We start from the raw sequence: 18,982 nt of genomic DNA, 5'->3' as shown, positions 1-18,982 counted from the left end.
AAAGAAAGAAAAGGTGACTGTGGACAGACAGGAGTGAAACTCTATTCACTTCTCAAATATCCTAAGGTTGTTCATTCAGTACCACATACCTGGACCCTGAATTGCTTTGAGTGTTTGTTCCTCAAGCACTATGTTTGTTTTGAAATTTCATTGTAAGTCACAGAAAGTTTGGGATAATGAAGCTGGAGCTGAGATCAAAGTTTGAAAATTTTCATTCATAAAATAGAAACTAAACAGAATCTGTTGGTAGCAGATTCTAAGTGAGAATGGAAGGTCTCTAAGAACCAAATGTTTGACTGGGGTGAAATAAAGAAGGAGAATGTCACAGCTGGGTTTTCCCCAAAACCCTTTGTAATTCTAACCACATAGGTGTCACAGGAAGTCACTGATGCTGGTCTGAATTGCACAGAAGTACTAAGTAGGGAATAATGTGAGCTGATATGGTTGAATAAAGCATACATTAGGGAATCAGTTTAAGTCTAGCATGTAACTGGAGGGGTTGAGATTGAGAAGGAGTGCTATTACTTGTATTTAGAATATTTTAAATAGTACAAAATAGCTTTTTGACTCAATAGTTTGGACATATGCAATTACATAAGCTCAAATAAAGTTATATTAGCATATTGGCAGGAAAAGGAAAACGTGTTATCTGATGGAATTTTAAAAGGATAAAGTAGCTATTATTCCTCTCTCTTAAGAGTTCATATAGCTCTTGGAATGTAATGGATGGAAATTATGATCAATGGGGCCATGAGCTATGCAGTGGGTGGTAGTCCATGTTACAGGGATGTGATCATGAACTTCCCACATCTCAAGAATGATTGCAAATTGTTGTCATTTAATCTTAGTTTTTATGTGTGCAGCTAATTATTTTTCTGTAAGAAATAGGTGCTAAGAAAGTTAGTTGTCTGCATGAGTCATGTGCAGTAAAACCACTTTCTCCTTTTTACTTTTTATCATTTTAAATGTATTCAGTATTTCTTAACACAGTTATTGCGTTTTTTATTGCCCCTATTCTGTAAGTTTTTTAGCCTTCCATGTTTGCTATTTTATGCTTGTTTTTGGCCATTTGATTCTCATCTGCATTTGCCTGCAAACCAATTTGGTGAAAGATATCAAATTGGCCAGGTATGGTGGCTCAAGCCTGTAATCCCAGCACACTGGGAGGCCGAGGCAGGTGGATCATGAGGTCAGGAGATCGAGACCATCCTGGCTAACACGGTGAAACCCTGTCTCTACTGAAAATACAAAAAATTAGCCAGGTGTGGTGGCGGGCAACTGTAGTCCCAGCTACTCGGGAGGCTGAGGCAGGAGAATGGCGTGAACCTGGGAGGCGGAGCTTGCAGTGAGCTGAGATCGCACCACTGCACTCCAGCCTGGGTGACAGAGAGACTCCATCACAAAAAAAAAGAAAAAGAAAGAAAGATATCAAATTAACCATTTTTATTATTTATCTCCAAAAGTTATTTGGAGAGATAGCTATTTATACTACAGCATAATTTTAGTTTTCTGAATGATTTATTGATTTCAGTGATTATGCTTTTGGGTTTATTACTCATGGTCACTCTCTGTATTAATGAGCCGATAATAGCATATTACTTGTAATCACACTCATCTGGCTTCCCTCACCAAGAAAACAACAGAGAAGATAGACACTTCTCTGCACAATGTATGCTTCTTTTTTTAACCCTTAAGAATCAAATTTCTGATTATAGATGTGGTTGGTATGCATTTGCTTTAACAGAAATATTGTTATTCTACTCTCACAATTATGTATGTAAATAAATATGGAGCTATTTCAGCTTCAGTCTTGAGGCCCTAATATAATAGATGCTAACAATACCCATGTTCCAAAAGGAGATGCTGTTAATTGTATTTCAATAAAACTGATTAAAAATGTGATGAAAAAATACTTATTGCATTTAAAAAGCCTGTAGTAGTTAGTCTGTAGTCACTCAAGAAGACTCCAGAAATTAATAATTGGAAACACACAATTCCAATCTTGGAAAATGGTCATGAAAAGAGCCTTAAACCAGAAAGTGAAAATCCCTCAAGTTTAATTATATTGTAGATCTTCTAGAAGTGTTCTTTTCCTTTCTTGGGTGAAAGGTGATTATTTGAATTTCTAATAAAAAAAAAATAGCTGAAGTCAGAGAGGAATAGTGCCTCCATGTATCAGCTTGAGGATCCAGTGGCAGTAGAGCACACGGCTGCCATTGGGTTGGTCAGCCTATGTGATAGGTGAAATTATGAGATTCAAGATGAGAAACAAAGACACATAGGAAGAAAATGGACACCGTGATGGCAGAGGCAGAGGTTGGCATGATGCACCTGTAAGGCAAGGAGTGCTGGCAAGCACCAGAAGCTAGGGGAGGCAAAGATTTTCCCCTACAAGTTTCAGAGGGAGCATGGCCCTGACGTCCTCTTGATTTTGGATTACCAACCTCCAGAACCATGAGACAATAAATAACTTTCCCTTGTTTGAAGCCTCCCAGTTTGCGCTACTTTGTTACAGTAGCCCTAGGAAAGTAATACAGAATGTAGTTAGGCTCCAAGTGATACAAAATATAGGCAGTTTTCCTTGGTCAGGTTGTGAGACATATGAGAGAAAGAAAGAGTGCTCCAGGGTCATTTCAGATGTCGTGCAAATGGACTACTTGGTGGTGCAAGGAAAACTCAGCAAAAAGATGTTGAAAGTATACCCAAGAAGAGAAGAGTTCTGAGTAATGCTCTAGGGAGTGCTTCCACTGAGGGCTGCTAGTTAAAGATTTTCATGATTTTCCCAGAACTTCAAGTAAAATAAAATAAAAATGTAAATAAAAAGATTTTCATGATTTTCTGTGATGAGGGTTTCCCAAGAACCCATGAATATTTTCATAAGAGAAAGGATCTGCTTTAAACCTCAACACAACCACATCAGGGCCTAAGTAGAAACTCTCCTGCCTTTTTATCTACTTTACCTCCTGTTTAGATCCTGGAGAGGTATCAAATCCACAGTAGCAAGCTGAAGGAGGAGATGCTGAAGCACAAAGAGGATAAAAAGGAAGAAGGCAATCATTCCTTCTCTCTTCTCCCACTGTAGGTGGTCAGAGTTAATCAGGAGCGAAGCTTTAACACTGAATTACATCCAGGGTTGGTATTACATTGGGCAGAACATATTCAATGTCCCAGAACAGCATGGAAGAGTGAAGACTTCTTAATTTTTTGAGTTTGACCAGAAAAATCATGGGACCTTCCCTAGATTCCATATAAACTGGGGATGTGGGAGGCAGTGAAGGGTGGAATAATCAGCTGTGAACTGATATGTAGAGGCAGATTTGATAAATGAATAAAATTATTTTCCATTCCACCTTATGAGTCTTGTTCATTCAAAGTATTAGAAACACTAAACATTTTTTACAAAAAACTCCTTTTAGATATTATTTTATTCTGTTCTCATGAGAGGCCTATGAAGTGCACAGATACTGGTGATGAATAGCTGAAAGAGGTGTAGACAGACTTGCACACACTTTGACATGGGGATGTTATTCCTCTCTGATGTCAGTGATAGTGATTTTAGGTATTTTCTCCTCACCATTAGGAAACACACTGTCTTTGAAAATGTTATTTTTTTATTAGAAATTCAAATAATCACCTTTCATCCAAGAAAGGAAAAAAACACTTCTAGAAGATCTACAATGTCATTAAACTTGAGGGATTCTCACTTTCCAGTTTAAGGTTCTTTTGGTGATTATTTTCTAAGATTGGAATTGTATGTTTCTGATTAATTTTTGGAGTCCTCTTGAGTGAATACGACCTGCCAACTATCACAGGCTTTTTCAATGCAGTATTTTTTCATCACATTTTTAATCAGCATTGTTGAAATGCAATTAACAGCACATATTAAAAACATACAATTTGATAAGTCTTGACATAGACAGTCATCTTTGAAACCATCATCACAATAATAAACATAGCCATTAATTTCCAAAAATTTTCTCATGCCCCTTTGTAATCTCCTCCCCACCCCAAACACATAGCACTTCTCTCTGTGAGAAGGTTTTTTAAATTTCAGTTTTCATTTCTTTAGTATATATGAGGCTATATACTAAAGTATATGCGACTATGCAAGCTATTTCTTCTTCAGTAAGTGTTGTTTGTTTCTCAAGGAAATTATCCATTTTGTCTGTCATCAAATTTATTACTATAAAGTTATTAATAATATCCCTTTATAATTCTTTTAATATCTGCACAATCTGTAATGACATCACCTCTCTCATTTCAGATATTAGTAACTTATGTGTTTTCTCTTTTTTTCTGATCAGTATGGTTAGTTTATTGATTTTATTCATCAATAATAACCACATTTTGGTTTTCATGATTTATGTTCTTCGTTGTTTCTTTGTTTACTATTTTATTAATTTGCACGCTGATCTTTGTTATTTCCTTTTCTATACTTAAGTACTTAATTTTCTTTTTTTTTAAGGTGAAATCTAAGACCTTTCTTCTTTTCTAATGCAGGCATATTCATGCTATAAGTGTCCCTCATATATTACTTTGGCCACATTAGACAATTTTTGATATGTGTACTTTCATTTTCATTTATTACAAAATACTTTCTAATTTTACTCTGATTTCTTTTTTGACCAATAGGTTATTTAGTAGAGGGTTATTCAGTTTCCAAATATTTGGGGATTTTCTAGGGATCTTTCTGTTGTTGATTTTGAATTTAATTTTATCGTGGCCAGAAACAATACGTTGTATGATTTGAACCTTTTTTAGTTCTGTCAATCTTTTCTCTTTCTACACTGTGGCCTGGGCTTTAGAAAGTGAGCTGGAGCATGGGAAGCATTGTTTCCCACATTTTAGTGATCACTGTCCTTTGTTGCCTGAGGGCCAACGTCTTAAGCACTGTTGTTTTCTATATTTGGTCCAGATTTTCAGTTGTTTCAGGTAGGAAGGTAAATCTGGTCCCTGCTACTCTATCTTGTTTAGAAGCACAAGTTTGTATTTACGTTAAATATTGTTTTCATGTGCTTTCAGTGAAGCTACTATATAGGAATTCTTGATTCAGCTCTGTGTTTGTAAACAAAATAGTGGCAAAGGAACAGGAAGAATCCATAGAAAGTGGGTGAAATATATGCTTGGTTAACGTCTGCCAGTAGGAGTCTGGAGTTTGGGGAAAAAAAAAACATAGTGAGATATACCAAGTGCACAAAATCAGACAACAAAATGGTTAATAATAATAATTAGACTTCTAAGGACACCATGAGTACAAGACTGTAGTTGACTGTAGAAATACAGTGATATAATAGCCAAGCTCAAATGGAGACAAAGAAAGCCCAGGGTTCTAGTTTTAGCATGGACACTGTGAGATATTGGCAAGTGACCTAACCCATTTAAGTACTATTAATAAAAATAATATGGTGACTTGGAAATAGATTTCTGGCAGCATTCACAGAAATTCTGATCTAACACATTTGAAGTGGGGCCTTCAAATCTCTATTTTTGTTATGTTTTATACCAGTTATATTGATGCAAAACTAGTTTGGGAGTCTGCTGATAAGATGAGCTCTTACATTGCTTTTCAACTCTAGCCTTACTCATATTTAACTTTTAGTAACCATAATACTAGCTGTTGTTTATTGAGCACTGCATATGTACCGTCTTGGGTGCCTTACATACACGTGCCCTAGCCCCCTAGTCTTACACAGCAGATCTTATTATCCTCATTTTCTGAAAGAAGGTTGATATTTCTTTCTTAGAATGGCCTAGGAATTTGCCCAAGGCCACATATGGAGTCTGTCTAGAAAATAAAAAACATAAATTTTGTTTGTGATCTGGTACCAAAACTGTGCTTTTTCTATTTAATCATGCTGCCTATCAAAAGACTAGTCTGTATATCCTTAATGTTTTAATATTATTGGTTCATGTCAGTCCAGTTTGTCAAAGGTAAAATATTATTTTTTCAGAAAGGGTCTTAAATATTCTAGAGAAGCATAAACAGAAGTGTCCTACAGATAATGGAAAAATAATTTTAAAATACTAGTAGTTTATTGAACACTTATTTACACTAGGTTAAGGGCTATATTACATTATTTATTTCAGTGATTTTTATGTGTATGAGGGTTTCTTAGGGACAATTTGTCCGTTACCTATGTATTATAATTTGAATGAATGTATTGACTTAAGCGCTTTATAATACCTTTAACATATGATACTTCCTGTCCATTGGTAATTTATATGTGCTTACTATTTTCATGTATATCTTCCCTTTTAACCTCTTCCACTTATCATCTCTTTATTTTTTCCTATTAGTTTCTTTCATTCTTTTGTCATTTTTCCCCTTTTTATAATTCAAGGCAGTGCTTAAGAGAAGTCCCCTCTGTGTGTTTTTTTCTTGTTTTCAATTTTAAAACACTTGATAATGTTATTTCATATCGGAAATGGGTAGAGACATTCATACCGTCCAGGTGTGAAGAAAGTGAGAGGATGTTATATGGATCAGGCACAAAGATATTGCTGTGAACCCTGTGATTCAGGTGAAGTAGAAAATATTTGTATTTCAGAAGTTTTACCAAGATTTGAAGGAAGAATACAATTAATAAAAATGAAAACTTTTTATGTCCTGGCCAGATCTTTCATAAATATTTGTAATATTTATTTGTAAAGTACTTTCAGTATTTGGGGCAGTGCTTTGGATTGGGGTCACTGATTTAAATTCTGTCCATTCTCTCTCTTTCCTACCAATTGCCTTTGTCTCCCCTCTCCCTCTATTTAATTGGAGCTTTTCTCAAACTTGAGCTGATCTGAATGGAGTTACAAAGTGAAATTAACTAATTCCCTTGAAAGAAGTAGGGGTAGCAATACCTTAGAAAGCTTATTAATTCCTCTTTTCACTCTGCCTCTCTGCTCTGCTCTCAGACCTCACTTGGAACCCTTGGAGAAGGAAAATTAACAAGCCCCCTGAAGCTGAACCACTACAGCCTTTCAAGGGAATTGGCTAATTTCACTTTGCTGCTCCATTTGGAGCAGCTGGGGGTACTGATCTTGAGGGAAATAATAGGACCTAGTGCTTGACATCCTTTACATTTTTAAATAAAATTCTACTAAGTTTTCTCATCAAACTAAAAAATGGTGTTCACCACATGCCTACATCACTGGTTTATATACTGACCCAAGCTATTCATACATCTTCCTCTATTTTCATTTCTTAAGCCCGTTCGAACCTTCCAAATTCTTTTTGATCCCTGACACTGAATAACTTCTTTCCTAAATGTCCAATAATTTTGTTTATCAGTAAGCAACAAATAGTTAAGTCATTTCTTTTTCTAGTGGAGTTCTGACTACAATGCCCTCTGCCCCCACTTCCTTTTCAGAATCCAAGATACTTTCTTTGGTCCTTGTTTAGGATATTCAGTCTTGGTCTCTTAAAGCAGAAGTATTCTACATCATGCCTATTTCTATGCTTTACTTAGAGAGCATCACAGAAAGAAATCAGATGGCCCTTGGTGAGGGCTCTCACAATGCTCTCATTCCTGAATTCTCTCAACGCTTCTGTAACATGACCACACTTTCAGATTCACAACCCATTCTTTTTCTAGGTTAACAAATTCATAGAACATTAACAGTTTCACACTGTACTCTGGGGGCATTTTAGCATTAACCTCTTTACATTCTGAGCCTTACCCATGTGAGTCTTCTCAGTTCCTCTCAAAGATATTTTAATGATGGAGCTTCATCTTTTGTCTTATGGTGACTAAATTTCTTCAGTTCCCATTTGTGTGGAAGTTTCATAAAAATCCTGCTTATAGTCTGAAATGAATTGCTTTTTGTAGAATGGCCCTTCAAGTAGTTCCAGACTAATGAGAGCAAACAAGACGGACTTGCAAAAGTTAACATTCAAAAATATATAATGTTTAAAGTAACTATCCTATCACCCACAGGCACTCTGGACAATCAGAGGTAGATGCTTCTTTTTGATATTAACCACATATATTTCTGTGTATCATCAATTGCTGTTGCATGCTTTTGTGTTGTGAATGTATTAAAAAGTATTCTTTTTGAAAATAATGGAAGACTCCAGTTTTGACATCAGAGCCTCTGACAAGTGAATCTGTTCTCATTATCTCAACATCTATCTTGGCTTGTAAAAATCCTGCAGGTTTATGATGCATCACGGTATCCTTCACTACCTCCTCTTGTTCTTAAACATAAAGCTGCCACTTGTGCTAGGACAAGCTTGATAAGATTGTCTTATAGATCCAATTCATTTAAAGGGAACATTGCTGCCGACACTAACATCCCTTTGCCACAGCTCTTCTCTGCCTGAGTTAGAATGTTATGCTCGAGAGTTAGAAGGATGAAGTGCAGATATACTATATGCACAAAATTACCACTCACTCCTAAAGGGTTAGAGCCTTAAATATCAAGATATTCATTCTAATATGAACAAAGGAAAAGTGCTGTTTTTGCACTTTCTTAAATGAGGCCATAGACTTCAACCATCTACTATACTATCCTTAGTAAGTGGACAATAAGAATAATAATAAACCGTGGTTCATTTTAGATGTTAACCCACATCCAAATACCTGAATGACCTTCTCTCAAAGCTGTTTTAAATAAATGGTGTATAAAATACACACCAAGAGAGTCATAAACGGCCAAGGTGATATTTGAGGCCTTATGGGAGGTACTCATTTCAAAAATTCCATGCTCTGTCACCTCTAATGATCTTTGGCTCTTCATTCAGCTGAGAGTTGGCTTTTTAATGAACAAATGCCCTAAGCAGTCTAGATGGCATTCTTATTATGGTCATATATTTTGGAAGTGTGATGGGGAAGAAACTGATATAAGAAGAAGGTGTAAGAGAAGGAAAAGAATACCCGAGAAATGAAGGGCATACATGTCCCCATCAAAGTGATAATAAGTGTGGTGGGGTGGCAATGCCTGTGGTTGTGAATGCCAGTTGATGAATGAAGCCTCATATTTTGTACCCCCAAACTTTAAGGATTCTGGATGTATCCAAGTGTCTGTTGTATATAAGTCTGATAGGCACACAGTCTAGCCCATAATCAGTGTACATGTATTTTTTTCATATTATAGAAATGTGGATGTTCCCTGGGGTTATAAAACAATTTTGGGGTCTTCTGAGGTATTCCAGGAAGTGTGGGACCAAGTAAACTGCTCCTAAACCTCTTGGAATGTCTTGAATTCTTGTAGTTAAGAAAGGAAGAGGAAAAACTCATAAATAATTTGCCAGGTTTCCACTAGTTATCTTGGCCTGAGAATTGTCCTCTTGGAGGTAGTCCTGGTGGAGTTTAGAGGACCCTTTTTTTTTTTTCCCCCAACTTCAACAGTCTCAGAAGCTTCTGGACCACACTGGAATCCTGTTAAGAGTTAAATATAAATATCTCAGCAGTGTCATGGGCTTCTAAATCAGGCAACAAGAGGAAATTCAAATATCTTGACCTCTAACTCAGTTAGCCCAGGTCATGAAGCTCAGGGACATTTGATTATCTTCAGTGATTGATTGTGGCTCCTAAATGGTTCTATTCCATATGGAAGCATTTTTTCCTTACATTTGAAACAAAATATTGGAAAGTAAGTTTATGTTAGCTCCTTTAAGCACACTTTCAAAATTATATTTGGTTTATGTTAGCTCCTGTAAGCACACTTGCAAAATTATATTTGATAAATCTTTGGGTTTTGAAGGAAGTTAGATACCATTTTAAAGCATATTGTGTGAAATGACATGTTTCCAGTTATACCTGGAGGAATTATTGGCTTTTTATCATCAAACAAAGACATTTGCTTTTGTACTATATAGGGACTCTGGACTAATCAAGAAGCACAAATGACATGTAATAATTGCTTTAATATAATTCTATGTGACTTACTTGTCACTCATGTATAGAGTAGACTTGCATGTATATTTTCAGCATATTAAACTTGCTTCCAGTATCTTTTAGATTTTTTTTAACTGCAAAATGTTTTCATTAATTTAGATGACTGGGAGCTAAAGAAAGGTAGCTTCTGGAAATTCCTTTCCATGTATAAGTCTCCATATTCAAATAGTATTTATCAAGTTAATGTTATGTATCAACTTCAGAACCCTGCCATTTCATTTATTTACAGTGAGACAGGAGTAGATAGAAATAGCCGTATACTTTGTTTTTCATTCTGATATGTGTTTAAAACGAGATGAAATCAGTATCTGACAAGGGCATTGACCAGGGTATCTGTAATTCACAAGTGATGAGAAGGGAAGAGTTAATGGGATTTTTAATATGCTGAATAGGGCTTTTCTGCTGAACAGCACTACATTGTCTGAGAGCAACAGCTCTTGAATATTAAAAGAGAACCGTTTTGTCTTGTCCTGTTGCCATGGAAGGAGAGAAAGTGATTTTAGAAAAACAAACAAGAGAAGTCTTGAAGAAATTAGATAGATTTGAAAACAATTTGCCTGGTAGTATTCCTGTTGCCCAAACTGTATATATGTATAGGAGGAGGGCAGGGCAAATAATCCATCCTTCCATTGTTTTGAAGACAGATTAAAGCTCTATTGCTGTCCTTGAGACAGTGCAGGATGGGAGTGCTAAGGCAGGATGAAACTGGTATGTAGCTAGTATACACATTGGAACTGTCCTTTCATTAGGCATTCATAAGTGCACTTACTGCACCACCTTAGAGGCAGCACAAGCTACTTTTTGCTTTTATGTGGCCATATATTTGTCATAGGAAAGAAAATTTTAAAAACTATTTTATCTCCATGGATTGGAAATCTTTCTTTATGTTATGCTCCATTAAAAAAGAAAGACAAGTTCAAGGTCTCAGTGCTTTATGACAATAACAGTTTATTTTCTACTCTGTCAATGTAGGGTCTAGGAGAGCTGTGGGTGTGCCTCACATATCTTCCTTATTTGGTGATTGAGACTAAAGGAAAGAGCCTTATCTTGGTCTTGTGGCAAAGGGAAAGAACAGAGACAGAGCCATGGGATGGCTCTTGAAGCATCTACCCAGAGGTGGCAGATAGCACTTTTACTCACACTGCATTGGCCATAGTAAGTTACATGGCCAAGTGTGATATAAATGACCTCCTCAAACCATGGAGTATTCGCAAAGACAAGCATTTCAAGTCACATGCTAACAGATAGAGGCATATAATTTTCTTTTAGGAAGGAGAATGAAAATACATAATTGAGATAAATAATGCCATCTTCATCACCCTTGATCAGTTTTGAAGGCTGATGGAAGTAAAATGTGATACATTGGAGGCTGTAGATCTTGCTCCTTAGGTGTACACGGAGTTAGGCTAGCAGTGATTCCCATGGTTTAGAGTTCCTGAGGATCACTTAAATAAGTTGTTAAAAATGTAAGTTCTTTCAGCCCAATGCCCATCATTCAAAGAGTAAATAAAGAAATTATGATATATATATATATATATACACACACACACACACACACTCCATGAGATACTATTCAGCCATAAAAATAAATGAAATAATGACATTTGAAGCAACCTGGTTGGAACTGAAGACCATTATTCTAAGTGAAGTAACTCAGGAATGGAAAACCAAACATCATATGTTCTCACTTACAAGTGGGAGCTAAGCTATGGGGGGATGCAAAGGCCAAAGAATGATACAATGGACTTTGGGGACTTGGAAAGGGTGGGAGGGGGTGAGAGATAAAAGACTACACATTGGGTACAGTGTACACTGCCTGGGTGATGGTTGTACCATAATCTTACAAATCACCACTAAAGAACCTAGTCATGTAACCAAATATCACGTGTTCCCAAAAACACGTTGAAAAAAAAAAAAGAAATAAACAAAAGGAGGAACAATTAAAAACAAAACATTCCTGTTCTAGAAAAAGGAGTATGAAGCATAACTAAACTAGTGCTTAGGCATGAACATTTGGGTGATAAAATTACAAAGAAACTTAAGACGTGATTACCATAAAGATCAGGACTGTAATTACTGTTGAAAAGAGGGAAGGGACTGTGGTTAGGATAGACGGATGGAAAAAATATATTTTTTTAAATAGCTGTGGTTACAAGGGTATTTGCTTTGTTTTATATAGTCTTCTATATCTGTTAGATTTTACAATGAAAAGTTTTTTTAAATACTGAATAAAAACAGCAGGTTCTCTGACGCAAGACAAGGATGCCCTCTCTCACCAATTCTATTCAACATCGTATTGGAAGTCTTAACTAGAGCAATTAGGTAAGAGAAAGAAATAAAGTGCATCCAAATAAGAGAGGAAGTCAAGCTATCCCTGTTAGTAGATGACGTGATGCTATATCTAGAAAACTCCGTAATCTTCAGCTGATAAACAATTTCACCAAAGTTTCATGACACAAAATCAATGTACTAAAATCACTAGCATTCTTATACACCAACAACAGCCAAGCTGAGAACTAATTCAGGAAGGCAATCCCATTCACAACTGACAACTGCCACAAAAAGAATAAAATACCTAGGACTACAGATAGGAGGTAAAAGATCTCTACAATAAGAATTACAAAACACTGTCAAATAAATCAGAGAAGACACAAACAAGTGGAGAAACATCCCATGCTCATGAATAGCAAGAATCAATATCCTTAAAATGGCCATACTGCCCAAAGCAATTTATAGATTCAATACTATTCTTATCAAACTACCAACAACATTCTTCAGAGAACTAGAAAAAAAATTTTAATTCATATGGAACCAAAAAAGAACCCAAATAACCAATGCAGTCTTAAGCAAGAAGAACAACGCTGGATGCACCACACTACCTGACTTCAAACTATACTACAGGGCTACAGTAACCAGAACAGCAAGATACCGGTACAAAAACAGGCACATAGACCAATGGAACAGAATAGACAGCCCCAAAACAAGGCCACAGATCTACAGACATCTGATCTTCAATAAAGCTGACAGAAACAAGCGATGGAGAAAAGACTCTATATTCAATAAATGGTGCTAGGATAACTGGCTAGCCATATGCAGAAAATCGAAACTGGATCCCTTCCTTAAACCATATGCAAAAATTCACTCAAGATGGATTAAAGACTTAAATGTAAAACCCAGAACTCTAAAAACCCTAGTGTCTTCTAGGAGTTTCTTATAGTTTCTTCTAGATTTTCTTATCTAAGCAATACCAATCAGGACACAAGCATGGGCAAAAATTTCATGACAAAGGCACCAAAAGCAATCCCAACAAAAGCAAAAATTAAAAAATGGGATCTAATTAAATTTAAGAGCTTCTGTACAGGAAGAGAAACTGTTAATAAACAGACAACCTACAGAATGGGAATAAAATACCTGCAAACTATGCATCTGACAAAGGTCTAATATCCAGCATCTATAAGGAACTAAGACAAATTTACCAAAGGAAAACAAACAACCCCGTTAAAAAGCGGGCAAAGGCGCTGGGCATAGCGACTCATGCTTGTAATCCCAGCACTTTGGGAGGCTGAGGCAGGCAGATTATGAGGTCAGGAGATTGAGACCATCCTAGCTAACATGGTGAAACCCCATCTCTATTTTAAAAAAAAAAGTTAGCTGGGCATGGTGGCGGACGCCTGTAGTCCCAGGTATTCAGGAGGCTGAGGCAGGAGAATGGCATGAACCCGGGAAGTGGAGGTTGCAGTGAGCAGAGATCAGGCCACTGCACTCCAGCCTGGGTGACAGAGTGAGACTCCGTCTCAAAAAAAAAAAAAAAAAAAAAGTGGGCAAAGGACATGAGCAGACACTTTTTTTTTTTAAAAGACATACGTGTGGTCAACAAGCTTTGAAAAAAGGCTCAATATCACTCATCATTAGAGAAATGCAAATCAAAACCACTTCGCACAGGTCAAAATGGCTGTTGAGAAAAAGTCAAAAAGTAACTGTTGCTGACAAGGTTACAGAGAAAAGGAAACACTTGTACACTGTTGGTAGGAATGTAAGTTAGTGTAACTATTGTGGAAAGCAGTATGGTGATTCCTCAAAGAGCTAAAATCATTCTGCCATAAAGACACATACACACAAATGTTTTTGTTTGTTTTTTTTCTTTTTGAGATGTAGACTTGCTTCATCACCAGGCTGGAGTGCAATGGCACGATCTCGGCTCACTGCAACCTCCACTTCCTGGATTCAAGCAATTCACCTGCCTCAGCCTCCTGAGTAGCTGGGACTACAGGCACGAATCACCATGCCCAGCTAACTTTTGTATTTTTAGTAGAGACGGGATTTCACCATGTTGGCCAGGATGGTCTAGATTTCTTGACCTCATGATCCACCCACCTTGGCCTCCCAAAGTGCTGGGATTACAGGCATGAGCCACTGCACCTGGCCATGAATGTTTATTTAAGCATGATTCACAACAGCAAAAATATAGAATCAACCTAAATGCTCATCAGTGACAGATTGGATAAAGAAAATGTGGTAGATATACACCATGGAATATGATGCAGTTATTAAAAAAACAAACAAACAAAAAAACGAGATCATTTTTTTTTTGTGGGAGCGTGGATGGAGCTGGAGGCTATTTGCCTTAGCAAACTAACAGAGGAACAGAAAACCAAATATGCTTGTTCTCACTTATAAGTGAGAGATAAATGATGAGAACTCATGAACATAAAGAAGGGAACAACAGACACTGGGGTCTGCTTGAGCATGGAGGGTAGGAGGAGCGAGAGGAGCAGAAAAAGTAACTATTGGGTACTAGGCTTAATATGTGGGTGATGAAATAATCTATACAACAAACACCTGTGACATGAGCTTACCCATATAACAAACCCTCACATGTACCCCTGAAACTAAAATAAAAGTTTAAAAAAATGCAGGTTATCAATATCACCTCTCCTCCATTTCACCCCAACTCTCATTTCTAACATGGTAGTTTGCACTGAGGTCCAGGAATCTGCATTTGAAGAAGTAACTTGGCAACATTTTCTGAAACACTGACCCAGATGAGCTCTGTCTTCAGTCATGTAGTTGTGCTGTAAGAAAAATAGTATCCAGAGAAATAGTTTCTATGAATTCCCAATCCTCAGCTATCAGTATTTCACAGTCCATATATCTCGGTATCCTTTTTATTCTTCTGTCTTCTCACTCATGGTAAAAGGAAAATAGAAAAGTAACACATGTACAGATATGTTATAAAAGAGGATTAATATTATCAAGAGGGGAGTTTATTTGTTCTCCTCTAAACATTCTACCCTAGAGAATTAGAAACACACTGGGGAGTAGATTCCTTCAAAAGACCAAAAGATCAGTTATTTATGCATTTGTTTGCATCATTTCAGGATGCAAAGTTATCAGAAGAGACAACCTCTCTGGTCTCAAGCCAGCTGGGACACCACCAGGATGTGACTGGAATTCTTTAAGGAGTCTTTGAGGACACTCCATCTATCCTGGGCAAATTTCTTGAGCCTTGCAGACTGGCTTACAAGGTGTCACAGGCTTCTGTTGTCCCTTGCTGTCTCTCTGTAAGTAGTAAAAAGTCTCTTCATGCAGTTTGTTGTATGCCCAGGTATTTTGTCTCACTGGACTCAGACAAGTTGGTGACCAGTACACAGTGAACCTGCTTCACAACAAGAGGAGAAGAAATTCCAGGTAAATTGACCTTCTATTCCTCTGGGTATAACTATGATCCACTATTAGGAATATTATTATATTCTTTTTGGCAGTGGGCCACACTGGTACACCATTTGGGATGTGGTTGGGGGTAGGCTCAGAAATTCAGTGTGGAGCATACTATTAAACTTATGTTAAGCATCAGGATGGGTTTTGTCTAGTATTTTGATTCTATTAATGCCAGGAACCTGAAGATAACAGGACCTTTCCATGCCAGTTACTATTTCTCCTTGAAGTGTTTCTTCTGAGCAGTAACTCTAAGGAATTGGCGGAGCATCACCTTGTTCCTTGTGCTGGGAGGGAGAGAGCAACGGCATTCCTGCTGTGAGGAAAGGGGCAGAAGCATCAACTCCCTTGCATTGTTGTCTTACAGGGAAGGTATTCTGTTTCCTACTTTTTTTACTTCACATTGTATCTTTTGCATTTTTTCTTCTTGCTACAATGTATTTAAAACTGACAATTACATTCACTAAATTTATGTAATACTCCACCTAGTTAGTATATTTTTTCTGTCATTTCCCTATTATTTAGTATGTAGAATATTTGCAATACTTGATATTAAAAAATAAATCTAAACATTTTCATGAAAGTTTTTGTCTCCCCAAACCTAGTTCTCTAACATAAATTCTTATTTAATTCCTATGTTTAATGGAAAAATCCTTTTAAAATATGTGACTTTTTTTTTATTTTTGACATTTTAATTTACATGGGGCTAAATTTCTGTTCTTTCTCACTCACATTGTCTCCCCTTATGTTTATTCTTAATTTTGTTTCTTGAGATGGAAAGAGGGAAAAGGGGTACAAGTGAGGTCTGGGGCACAGCCTGAAAAGTCAAAGGTAATTTAAATTTCTCTCAGAGCCATTTCTTTACAATGAAATGAGCAAATGGAAATGAAATAAGTGAAAACAAAATAAGAAGAAATAATTAAAAGCAAAGACACAAAAATTCTAAATCAACAGCTTTCTTAATAATTTTTTTTTTAAGTAGAAAAATTCAAAGCTAGAGTGACTAAACTTTCAATTATGTGGAAGGCTTTAGAGCAGTGGTTCTCAGCCTGGGTGTGTGCCACACTGATATGTTTGGAATGGTGTGGGAAGGAGGATCACGCAGAGAGTGGGGTTAGGAACTAAGCCTAATTCTGAACCTCTTACTCAAATTGCAGCTTAGCCATCAAAATCTTGGGATCCTCATCACAATGGTGTGCATAAAAACATAAGTCTTGCTGATTAAAAAGACATTAAGAACACTAAAAGGATGAAATTAAAAACACTGGCAGCTCTCGATTTGCTAATTCATATGTATCAATTTCAGTTACCATGGTTTAGTTAAATAAGACCAGTCCCTCAATAACATGGTTCACATTTCATTAACCATGGTATATTAACTGCAATTTCATGAAGTTCTAACCTCACTGATAGCACTTCAGTTCAGAAATCACTACATAAATAGCAGATGCACACCATGATCAGTAACGGATCACCTCAGTATGGCTACTGCACATCTGTTACTCAGTTACCACCCAGCAAAGCATGTAATTGTGTTGCCTCCACATCTTCCAATCATAAACTCATGTGACATTTTACAAAACAGATGATTAAAAGAAGAAATTGTGCAACAGACCAAAGTGCAGTAAAAAAATGAAAAGCAATAATGCTGGATGTGAAATTAGATCCAATAAGAAAACAGCTGACGATGGAATATTGACATTGCTGTCATTGAGTTTCTAGGTATGAGGCCACGGAAATTTACTGGAAGAGAACTTAACATAAATGAGAAAGGTAGTTGTGATGAACAGAATGAAGATGTCCTAGAGGAAGTAATGCTGGCAGAAAATTTTCACGTTAGAAAAAACTCTTGGAGGCGTTTCAAGACACTGAAAGAACAAAGAATACAATGCCGGAAGGCATTCCGAACTTAGAAAAGCGTATGACAGTTCACCAGTGCGTAAAGAAAGATGGTGCTCCACATTGTCAGTTACATGACAAGGGGGCAAACATGGTTTAAACTACTTTTGATAAGTTTTTATGAAAAGTAAAACACGTTAGTTTTAAACATTTCTCATGTTTTAAGTTATATTGTACTAGGTATTAGTTTTACTATTTTTATTTCCTTGTACCTTTGTCAATGACAGGAAGAAAGATTTTGATGTTTTGGCAAAACTTTTTAAAGGCCAAGTCCCAATCATTAGTTTTCTCATTCATTATTAAGATTGCTTTGCACAATCATCTTTACAGTCCCACATTATTGTACTTGTACTGAGGATTATCTGTACCTTATTTTCTGTTACATAGTAATTTCAAATACTGTCTCGTTTAGTCCTCACAATAACTTGCTGAATGAAGCATGCATTATTATTTGCATTTAACAGAAACGAGACTTTAGAGAGATCAAGAAATTTACACTTACTCTTGGCTGAGCTGTGGTTCTACAGTCGTCCTGTATCCTCTCTTCACTACAACCCTGCAGAGACTCAGTCCCCTAAGCTGCCCTGTCTGTCAGATGAGCACACCATGCATGTTACATTCCCAGAGTTCCAGTTATATCGTCTCCCACCCAGGGGCTCCTCTATTTTGCAGGTTCACTGTGGTCTCAATCTGAGTCTTGCCTTTGTAGATAGTCGCTCTTCTGTTTCTCTACTATTCAGGGCATATTGCTGTTGTTGTTTTAAAAACATCTGACTCTCTCTTTTCTAATGAAACTGACTGTGTGTTTTTCCACAAAGCCAGACTCTCCTTTCTTATGATTAAATAATTAAAAGTAATGAATTAATGAAAGAAACTTGCCGACCACTCCTAGTGACTATTAGAATCTGAAGACTTAATCCCAGTCCTTTTTCTTCCTCAATCATCAAGCCCATCACTTTTTTCTTCTTACATCTTGTGGATTTGTCTCTGCTCTCAATCTCTGTTTCTAGATATAAATGTAAACATTCATCTCTGCTGTAGTATATTCATTTATTTTATGAGCACTGATAACACTATGTTCCAGACATTCTTTTAAGTGCTTTACAGCTTTACAAATGTTAGTTTATTTAAAACCTCTTAACAGCTACCTGAGGCAGATACTATAATTATCATTCTCATTTATAATTGAGAAACTGAGAGGCTTAAAGTAACTTTCCTAAATTCACACCCCTGGTAAGTCATAGAGAAAGGATTTGAAACCAGGTAGTCTAACTGCAGAATCCATGCTTTAAGCCCTGTTTTAGAATGTATCTCATTCATTCATACATTCATGCATTTATCCATTTAGCAAACATTTATTAAGTGCTTATTGTATCAAACACTGTAATAGAGAAGAAAGAAATGTATAAAAAATAAGTGGAGAAATGTTTTGTAGATTACATCACAGGTCAGGGTTAAAGTAAAGACACTAAGGAGTGAGC

General features: G+C 36.6%; 1 long non-coding RNA gene across 1 annotated transcript in view; it reads right to left on the bottom strand.

The window, feature by feature from the left end:
- The window catches only part of LOC105513701, a 121,582-nt gene extending 103,442 nt beyond the window's left edge, over positions 1–18,140 (bottom strand). The window contains exon 1 of the long non-coding RNA XR_001002075.1: positions 18,004–18,140. This is a non-coding gene — a long non-coding RNA (uncharacterized LOC105513701). The remainder of the gene's footprint in view (positions 1–18,003) is intronic.
- Positions 18,141–18,982: the final 842 nt, after the last annotated feature.

The sequence above is a fragment of the Colobus angolensis genome, unplaced genomic scaffold, assembly GCF_000951035.1.
Source record: "Colobus angolensis palliatus isolate OR3802 unplaced genomic scaffold, Cang.pa_1.0 Scaffold235, whole genome shotgun sequence".
Taxonomy (NCBI): Eukaryota; Metazoa; Chordata; class Mammalia; order Primates; family Cercopithecidae; genus Colobus; species Colobus angolensis.
Note: the sequence above shows the minus strand (reverse complement) of the source record. Positions and strands in the feature narration are given on the sequence as shown.